The sequence below is a fragment of the Limulus polyphemus genome, unplaced genomic scaffold (genome assembly GCF_000517525.1).
Source record: "Limulus polyphemus unplaced genomic scaffold, Limulus_polyphemus-2.1.2 Scaffold2367, whole genome shotgun sequence".
NCBI classification, from domain to species: Eukaryota; Metazoa; Arthropoda; class Merostomata; order Xiphosura; family Limulidae; genus Limulus; species Limulus polyphemus.
The window spans coordinates 27017-38637 of NW_013667977.1; positions in this window are offsets into that span (position 1 = coordinate 27017).

Genomic DNA, 11621 nt, shown 5'->3' on the forward strand with positions numbered 1-11621 from the left:
ATTAATAATTAAAAGTAATATCATATATTAACAAAATATTTGAATTTTATTAATCTCGCAAGGAAAATAAAATAAAAGTAGAGATTTCAATGTTATTGGATAAAATCATCTGTTCAAATATTACCAATATCTTCAACTTGTAATATGGATGACATGGAATTATACAAAAGTCGTCAATTTTTTCAGGTTCTTCTGAATAATTAACTGCTGGTGAAGTTCTTGAATTTATGTGAAAAAGATACTTCAAGATACTTCTGACTATTTCCGTGATTATTGGTGTATTGAAAGAAGCATTAAAACGTTAAAATTGGTCAAAATCTACTTAAGGCCCTCTATAAGCTAAGAGCATTTTGCTGGACTTGCAATTATTTTTTTAAATATGAAATATCGTATTTTTATTTTGTATTTATGGCAATGTGACTAAGAATTGTCCCAGCCAGTCAGCAGCACACTACTACCCACCATCTACTATCAAGTACTGACTTTCACTCTTATAACGTGTCCACACCTTAAAGTGGTGTGGGCCATTTTGTAGTATCACACAAATTCGAACTTAGCTCGTCAAATCAAAAATCCAGAGCTCTACCGAGCCCTAGCAAATACAAATGTTTCTACGTTAATTAGGAATTATTGAAGACTTCGAATCTTAAAAAAAAAAAAAATAATTGTTAGGTTTTATTTGTAGTTATGCAATGGAAAGTACAGTTTTGTTTATTATTATATAGTTGCAATTATTTTTGCAATTATATCAATATGTTATTGCTATTATTTTACATGTCTGTAACGAAGATTAATGGCTACAACTATTTTACTTCAAATTGCTGTTGAGGGTTTCGCAAAAGCTAGAAATGACATTGACAGTATCACAAAAATAGTGAAAGATAAAAAGCTGTTTTATTACCACTTTTATCAGAATGATTCTAGAACACACTGTATAAAACATATATTACCATATGTTACTTTTGCGGTAAATGTCAGCCTTCTTATGTGAATTTTAATATATGGATTTTTATCAAACTATTTCTAAGAAACAGAATTATCTTTGACCTTCCTGAAATTAGTCTATACAGGTTTAAAATTAGCCTGTGCAGGTTTAAAATTAGCCTGTGCAGGTATGCAATTTTAATCGTTAGTCTGCTTTAACATTAATACATTCTTGTAGCATACCTTACCTATTACTTTGGATATATCGAACATTAGGAGTCGCTAGGAGTAATAATATACATACATGTTAATTAATACAGATTTTTATTTTATTTCAAGGAACATGAAAAATAACAGTAATGATTAAAATATTTTAAATAACATTAACGAGGCAAAATCACATCTTGTTTTTCAGAATTTGTAATACATACTGGAAGGACTTATACATTTTGGCAATAAAGTTAGAAAAACACTACCTTTAGTTTCCAGATAATAATAAAAACACTTTTTATTTTAGCCAACGTTTCGCTATTGTATCTTCAAATTTTAATCACACATTTTGAGAAACTTTCCACAGACCTGTTATGCGAGCGAAATTCGGTCTCCAAGATCACGTTTAGGTAGGACAAAGGCACAGAAGTCCACCCGAGCTTCTTCGGGGAACTAAGCAGGTATGCGGCCGAAAAGGATTTCTGTCATTAATGTTTCTTCGGCCATTTCTCTGATGAAAACAACCATTGATTTCGCAGTGTTGCTGAAAGTTTGTGAGTATGAGACTTGGAAAAGTCGTTAATTCTAAAAATCTTGATTTTTATTTGAAGATGACGTGTGGCTAACGAACAGATGATAATCAAATTAAAATGTCGAGAGTTCTTTATAAGCGTAAGATGTAGAATTTTTAGCTGAGTGTTTTGCAAGTTTGTAAGCAGGTGAGTCAGTGAAAAATAAATAGGTCTTAATGGCGAACCTCAGTTGTGTATTCATAGGAATTCGTAATTTCGTGACTTTAGGGGATATGAGCTTCAAAGACTGAAATAAGTTTTTCATGTAATTCACCCTGAAGAAATTGTTCGTTAATTTTTATTATTTTTATTTTTGTATACAGTACTTGTACAATCCTTGTAGAGAGAATTCATGGTAGTGTTCATTTAGCAATGTCTCCAATTTCGCATAATAATCTTCTCTATTCATTATAATGGTTCCATTTTTCTTATTTGCGGGTAGTGTTACAATTGTGGAATATTTTGGAGATTTCTGATAACTTGTGATTTTGTTTAATTTAGGGATTTTTTAAAGGATCCCTACTGATATAAATTGGACATTTTGAGCTATTTTCTGGCCAGTCATGTGATGTGTAGTTTCTTCAAGTGAAGCTATTACGTCTGTAGAAGGAATTACTTGAGGAATTGACAGATAATTTAGCCCTTCGGAAAGAACACTGGTTTGAACATCAGACAGTAACTTATCAGAAAGATTGATTATCGTTGCTAAGCAGTTATTGAGCGTGGTTTGTTTACACTAGTTAATACTAGATATTTTAAATGTTCATGCGGCTTGCGGACACTTTTAGTAATGACTGATGTAGCAAACCACCTAGTTTCTAGCATAAACATAATATGCAGTGCTGAAGAGGCTAAAAAGAGTAAAGAAGAACAGATGCAAACAAATCTCCTTAACAATATATAAAATATATTAAAATAAATATATAGAATACAAACTATTAGAACAATAAACCCTATTTCTCTTCTTTTTGATGGGACCCTCAACACATAACGGATCTATAAAACCCATTAAGCAAGCACACTATACGATTGCCTTACTACCGAAAGACCTTCCGAATAGCAAAAAACCTAATGTACAAGACTCCATGTGAATGTGGAAAACAACACAATGAAGAAATAAAACGATCAACAAATGTCAGATTTCAAGAAAACAACAAAGCTACTAGACTATGCAATACTGATTTATCCACAATGGCTTTCATCCAGAGAATGTAATATCATAAAGTAAAAACCTAACACTCGCATACAAAAAAAAAGAAAAATTAAAAGAGGCATTCTGGATGAATTAAATAAAAACACACATAAGCACCCAAACACGGAAATGAGCAGAACTTGAACAACCTGCCTGCATTATTTATATACTTAGTTCAAAACAGCACATATAGTGGGTATTGTTACATTTGTCTTTCAACCATCGCTGAATTGCAAATTCCAGCCCCGTGAGCCTCCGTCACATAAAATCAACCATTCACAGGACTTCCCTGAAAATAGTCATACATTATCTGTCAAACTTGAGGCATTACTTAATTAGTCATTAAAAAGGGGTGATCGAACCGGCTACTAACAAAAGAATGAATAGATTCCGATCACCACCTAAGTTTATTCTTGTTTAAATCTAACTTTATTACGTCACCTTAATATTATTACAACATCGATTCCCAAAGTGTGGGGCATGCCCCAAGGCTGGGGTCCCAAATGATCTGTAAGGAGGGTGAGCGATTAGAGTCAATAGTGCAATAATGCAAAATTAAGCGTTTTAATATATTTTTATGAATGAAAATGATAAGTAATCACTATAGCATTTTAATGGGTATCCTTGTATTATATCTCGTCATTTAACTCACTCTTTCACTCATTTAAAAAAAGATGGGTGTTTTGCAAGAAACATATCTATTAAAGAGGTGAGCGTGCATGACCCTGTGTGCTTTCTTTGTTTTGCAGTATGACTAAACACTTTTCTAGCACAATGAATATCTCGAGTACTGTCAGTAGACGGTTATACACTGAAGTGTTCAATGTAAGATATTTTTTTGTGGCTGGCCGATTTAAACAGTATTTAACGTATGTATTATAATGTAAATTTAGTAGATAGTTATGCTGTGAATTGTTCAGTGGAAGATATTTCTCTCTACTTGTTTACTTGCTTCTTTGCCCACCGCTTTCACTGCGCAGGTTACACTTCTCTCACGTGAAGTTGCGCAAAACGACAATTTTTTATATACTCGTCTATCGTCTGCTAGCATAACCGGTAATTTTATCGTTAACATATACATTACACGAATAAATTCTACGCCGCAGACTTGACATTTTTGGTAAGTTTGAGTTAACAACTAATTTAAAATATGGCATTATGGGCCTATTTAATTATAGATCATTAACTATAGATCTACTAATACATCATATATTTAACCTCACATTAAACATATATGGAGAAGTAAAATGTGTGTGAAAAAGCAAACAGTAGGCCTAGCCTATAAAATAAAATTATGCCGTCTACCATAAAATAGACTACGTGAAAAGAGTAAGGTTTAATTCTAATAATTATGTACAATGAGAATAAAGTCAAGTCAGCTTAACTGGTAAAACACTGGCATGAGGTGGAAAATGGGTTGAACCTAGAAACTGTATTTTATTTATTTATTTTTTATTACCAATACATGCTTATTGAGTTATAGATTAGTAATTATACATTTACTAATACATCATATATTTAACCTCACATACAAAAGAAATATATGCAGAATCAGAATGTTGTGTGAAAAAGCAAACAGTAGGCCTAGCCTATAAAACAGAATTATGCTGTCTACCATAAAATAGATTACGTGAAAAGAGTAAGGCTTATATTATAATATTTATTGTGTAGAATGAAATTAAAGTAAAGTCAGCGATTGTATTTTATTCTACTTTTTTGGGGGGCGGTTCGATACCTGGAAGTGGATTTTTTAAAATTTTGATACATTATAAAGTACAATATTGCATTTTGTTTGTAGTATATTTCATACATCAGTGTCATAATGTGAATACGGTATCACATTCATAAAAATATATCAAATTTACATTAAAGCAAATTCAACATATTATTACATACATATTTATGTTTCAAATTTTAATATTTCAGGAGGGATGGGGGGAATAGAGCTAGGCTTATCCTGTTCGCCAGAACGGGTACTTTTACGTGTATAAGATAATCTAAATATTTTCCACAAGGGCCTATTTATCCTTGCAGATGAAGGAAAAACAAAAACATCGTTCATAAGGAAGCCCTGATTTAAAACAGGTTCTTAGTTTATTTTCAAAAATCAATCCTAAGGTTGTTTTTTTTTTTTTCATAAATTGACAAAATAGTTTTTTTACTTATCGAAATATGGAACGGGGAAATAGAGAGAGTAAGGTTGTTTTTTTTTTTCGAAAACGCTGCTAGTCTATTATAATATACATTTAGTAGACGGTTAAGCAGTGACCTATTGAACGTAAGATATTTCTTTGTGGCCGTTTTAAACAATATTTATACGTATATATTATAATGTACATTTAGTAGACGGTTATGCAGTGACCTATTGAACGTAAGATATTTCTTTGTGCCCGTTTTAAACAATATTTATACGTATATATTATAATGTACATTTAGTAGACGGTTATGCAGTGAAGTTTTCAATGTAAGATATTTCTTTGTGGCCGTTTTAAACAATATTTATACATATGTATTATGACCGTATTCAACTATATTTACACGTATGTATCATTATTATGTACATTTTGGTGAATATTTTTATAAGCATGTTTTTAAAAGGCTGTTAAATAACAGTTTTTATTTAAACATTTTTATTACACCTTTGAAACAGTTTACAACAGTTTATTACAAAGTTAGAAAAAGCTTTAAATTGTCACATAGAACACATTTCAAGTCACAGTTCATTTATTCATTTCTGAAATACACTACAAACTAATTAGTTCATTGAAAACTTTTTTCTATGTCAAAATGGTTCCAAAATGAAGAAATCGCGACATATAAATAAAACAAATGCTACTTTTCCTAGCAAATACCACATAACACTTGTTTCGATAAGCCAATGGGCTTGTGGTAAATAGTATGAAATATTTGTTTCAAGTAACCTGTTACAATGTCTCTCAACCACTGGTCTGCGGACCAGCACCTATCTGTCACAACCATCTTACTGATGCGTGGATTTCAATAAAACAGACAACCAAAAACTGGCAAAATGTTCATGTGTAAATCGTAATGGTTTTTCGTTGCACTTGCATTTTAGTGGTTCGCAACAATTTAGGGAGGCAGCGAGTCGTTCCATAGTATGAGAAAGGTTAAGAAAAAGTAGTCTAAAATATACTTTTCAATTCTTATATTTCTCTTTCTCTTTGATCTCCAATCTGAAACCAAATCGACACAGTAAATTGTTATGCAAGTTTAGGTAACGTAAATATATATTTAGGTTACAAGTTTTCCATCATTTCAATAAATGTAATTAAAGTAATAAGAAATAAAAATACAGTTATTACCTTCATTTTTATGATAAAGACTCGCTTTCTATAATTTAAATTTTTGTTTAATCTTTTATGGGTTCAACTCATGCAAATAATTAAATAAACACAATTCCAGTAGTGCTGAGGAAGTCTTCACGAAGATGTCACTAATCAACAATACCAATCATGTTACAAGATGCTCGGCGTTATTATTGTTTCTTGGTTTTTTTTAAGATTAAGATAATCTAACAAAACAGTTAAGGCAGTTTAATTTGAAGGTATTCTTTTAAAAATTTTGGTTTCATCTTGAAAAGATTTAGCCAGTATCAACCAGTGTTTTATAATACGAGTAGCTTTCTTACTGTTCCCCGGAGGGACAGCGGTAAGTCTTCGGATTTACAACGCTAAAATTAGGGTTTCGATACCCATCTGTGGACACAGCAAAAACCCAGTTGTGGCTTTACTATAAAAATAAAAACACACACACACACACTTTTTTTACTAACAGTACTGCGTTAGACTGAATAGCATGTTCAAGGGTATAAATAAGTGAAGAATCGTGAGAACTTTTGGTTACAAAACGATTACTTCAACAGGCAGCATCATTTATCTTCAGTGACATGCTACGCTACCGTTAAGTTCGTTTTGTGTATAATAGTATATTGTTGATGCATCTGGAAATTGCGTCCGAATAAGCAGTGAAAATAAGCTTCATACGTATAATGAAGGTTAAATGTAACTTGGTAAGCGTTTACTTAGATGGTAACCCGATCCATTGCTAACTAGCTTGATAAACGACCTTACTTATTAGACTTTAATAAATGGATTTCACACAACTCTTCTATTAGACAGTGTCTAGCAGCTAACGAGTTCAGTTGTAGATTACTTCAAATGTAATCTCTGTTTGATGAGATCGTGGTGTTTTTTCTTCATTAGGGACAAAACACCACAGCATACTTAGATGGATGAACAGACATTAAACAGATAAAATGGAAAAAATAAAGAAATGACTGTTTCAGCAGACAGGCAGGTATATGGATAAACAAGCAAGACGGTAAGTAGGAGAATTAAGCTAGCATGGAGTTGTATAAAAATAAGTAAGATTGAATTAATGAATAGACACGAACAACGAGTTAGATAAATAGTTAGATATATAAGCAGGTTTGAAACAGCTTCAGTACTCCGTTATGGTTCAAACTACCTTGTTTCCGACTTGTTAAAAATAGTATTAGTTTAGTCTGAGGTACTTGTAAAAACGTATTCTGATTTTTTAAAAATGATGAATAATGTCGAATAAAATTGTCAGGTTTGTAGATATACGACACTATTTTAACATAAGCGGCTGAGGTTATTTGAATTGGCGAGGGGGGGGGGAGCACTGATGATGGGAGGCATTTTATTTGCTATGTTTACTGTGATAACTCTTCGGTATAAATGTTTCTACAAATACAGAAATAAGCTATAGTTCTGTACAATATTCTGTAAGAATAAATAAAGCATATCTCTGTACCAGACTCTGAAGATAAAAAAAGAAAAGAAATTACTCTCTTTAAAAAAGAAACTGTACTTCTACATCAGTAAAAACCTTCACCTGTATATAAAAATGTATGGAAATAAATAAATTAAACTGATTTCTAAACGTCAAGGGGAAAACACTTTTTTTTTCTACAAGAGCTCATGAAAATAGAAAAAAACAAACTATACTTCTGTGCAAAATTCTGCAAATATAAATAAATTGCACTTCTTTATAAACGTCAAGAGAAATTATCTTGTTTTTATACGAGCTCTTGAAAATAGAAAAATAAACTATGATTTTAAAATAGTGTTGTCACCTTTATACGAGAGTCTGTGTATATAGGTCTGTGATAATAATTCACATCTCTACAACAGTATATGAAGATAAGAAAAGTGCAACTGCACAAGAGTCTATAATTTAATAAAAATAAACACGTAAGATTCTACTTTTTGGGTACACGTATATAACTTGCACTTGACCAACCGGTCAGGGTAAAAGTGTTCATTATACACCGGTGATGGCCAGTTAGTGAGGACAGCACTAGAGCGTACGTGACATGGCAACTATCAAAAACAGCAACTCACAGTGATTGTACGAACATTTACAATGAAACACGTGCTCTCGAGCTGCTGTAACACACATTCTTCAGATTGCTATGTTGTAATGCATAAAAGTTGTAAAGAAAAACTGGCTTTAAAAATAACAATAAATAATAATTTACTATTTAAAGTGTATAACAAGGATTCTTCGGTATTTTCTTGTCTAAAAGAATTACACTAAAAGTCTCTGTGACTAAAGTTTATGTGACTTTCACTTATTACACTTCTAGTTTCACACTGACGTCAGTACCTGCTGGTTTAGGCCTGTGTAAAACTCGAATGTCCAGAAATTCTAGCAGCTACATCAGTTAAACTCAAAAGCGCTGAGGCTATAGAATATTTAACGTTAATAAGCTTACACCTTACGTCTGGCTTCCTTTTATCAGATGTTAGACCAAATGTTTATAGAATTGTATGTTTTGAAGATTTTTTTAAACATTTAACAGATAACACTAAGTGTTTAACCAAGCTGTAACAAAGCCATGCTTTTGAGAAACTGAATCATGTGTTGGGATTAATTTTGCTAAAATAGAATGTAATTTAGCATATTAACTAAATTGTTAGAATTAAGAATAAATATATGATTCGTGATTTCTACTACAATTCAAGCATTTTTAAACGTCCGTTTGTCATTCATCCTATCAGTGACATTTTCTACTTGCAACTGTAACTACATTGGTCGTATTTCGCAGGTAGTTCTTCTACAGTTTCTTGTCAAACAATCTATACGTTAGCATAATACTAGATTACAAACGTTAGATTTGTTAATCACTATATTTATTTGAAAGTATTTTGTCATATCCACATTAAAGAAAATAATATTTTATTACTCCATGTACGAACATGTTTGATAGCAGCTTCTAGATAATGATCTTTCTTTTGTAGTAAACAACTTGTTAGATAAAAGCACCTAGGTTGTAATATTTATTGGTAGGAACCTGTTAGATAACAGCAAGTAGGTTGTAATATTTCCTTCGTAAGAACCTGCTAGATAACAGCAGCTAGGTTGTAATCTTTCCTTCGTAAGAACCTGCTAGATAACAGCAGCTAGGTTGTAATCTTTCCTTCGTAAGAACCTGCTAGATAACACCATCAAGATAATAATCTTTTATTGGTATCAAGCTGTTAGATAGTAGCATCTAGATACTAATCTTTACTTAGTAGGAACCTATTCGATAGAAGCATTTGGGTAATAATACATCCTGTGTACGAACCTGTTTGACACCAGTTTCTATGTTATAATCCTTCTCTAGAAGAAACCTATCTGCTAGGTAGTAGTCCTTCACTGGTAGGAACCTGTTCAAAACTATTCCCTGGTAGGAACTTGTTTGATATAAAGTTCTGGGTCATAAACTTGTCTTAGTAGGAACCATTTCATAAAAATTCCATGAATAGTAGACTTTCGCTTATAGGAGCCTGCTCAACACGAATCCATGGTTAATAGTCCTTCCCTAGTAGGTAGAAGCCTTTCCTGTCTAGTACTAACCCTGGTAGGAATCTGTTTAACACCATCATCTGGATAGTTTTATTTCCCTGGCAAGAGCCTTCTTGGCCATACGTGGGCCATGGTCTTTTCCTGGTAGAAACTTGTTGAATACCCATTTCTGAGTCATAAACATTTCCTATTAGGCACCTGTTCAACACTATTTCATGGGTAGTAGTCCTTCCCTGGTAATAAATTGTTCAGTAACATACCAAAAGTAGTAGTCCTTCTCAGGCAGGAATCTGTTCTACACTACCTCTGATCAAAAATATTCCACAATAATAGTTTTCCCCAGGTAGGAACCAGTTAAAATGACGTTGTGGATCATAAACATTCACTAGTAAGAACCTATTCAACATAATCCCATGGCTAATAGTTTTACACTCTAAGTAACCTGTTCAACAACATCCTCGGGGTATTAGTCTGTCTCACAGTTTGTTTGTTTGTCTTAGAGTATTGGGCTACCTGCAGTGTCCACCGCGTGGAATCGAATCCCGGTTACTAGCGTTGTAATTCCGTAAACTTACCACTATCCCACTGGGGGACTCTATCTCTCATAGGAATATCAATATCAATATTCAATATCATCCTTGGAATAGCAGTCGTTCCTTAGTAGGACCTATTCAACATCATCCCATGGCTAGTAGTCTTTAGGTGTTTTTCTGTCCAGCTTATGTCTACCGAAGGTATGCCACTTTGCTTTTCTGTCCTTTACTACTTGTAGTATAAGTTACTTGGAGAACTTCCCGCGCTTTTACTATCTCTATATAGTGTCATTTTTAAAATTAATGCCGTTTCATGTATTTCATTTGACTTTTTTTTGGTCGATATACTATCTCAAGCACACCAAAAAACAACAAAAAAAAACGGTATATTTTATCTACTTTTCTGTGGCTTACATTATTAGCTAATTAAACTACAAGACTATTGCAGGTATTAAAAGTTACTTTTCGGTCTCTTTACTACTTCTAGTACACAGCATTGCCTTTTTCATTCTATAATGTCTCACTTTTAAGATTTAAGACTTCTGCAGGTATTTCACTCAATTTTTCTGTCTGTTTTCTACCTCAAGTATAAGAAAGAGCAGGGATTTTACATTTCTTTTCTGTCTCTCTGCTAACGTAGTTATAAAACTACTGTAGATATTTCAAGAAAAAACACCCTCAAAAAGCTACAATCTCGGTTAAAGACAGGCTAACAAGACTAGCATCCAAGTTCTTCCGCTCGGTTAAAGACAGGCTAACGAGACTAGCATTCAAGTTCTTCTCCTCGGGTAAAGACAGACTAACGAGTTTAGAATCCAAAATCTACATAAAAGCACCGAAAAGAATCCACTCGCCGCCCATTTCCCTACCATAGCAACCACACCCATCTCATGTTAAAATATACATGTCACCTTATAACCAAATTACTGACAAACAACGTCTGACCGCCCAATATTAACCTTTTCCATTACACTTAATGTATTTCACTAGCCCTAGTTATTGTTATTAACCATTTTTTTCATTTGATCTCTTTTCATCTTGTATCTTTTCACAGTAAACTTTTTTTGTTTGTAACATTTTGGGCACCACCCGGGTAGAATTTTCGGTACCCGACCAGTGAAAGTGGGGTTTCTCAAGGTACTCCAATTTCCCCTACATCTAATTCTATAACATTGGATTTACAAATCCCAGCTTATGCATTGGATTTATAGATCCTTGCCGCCCTGACTAAAGGCTGTTTGTGTTCGTCTACCTTTTTTTGTTTTTAATATTATAGTCGTTGGTTGTTGTGAATTTCGCGCAAAGCTACACGAGGGCTATCTGCGCTAGCCGTCCCTAATTTAGCAGTGAAAG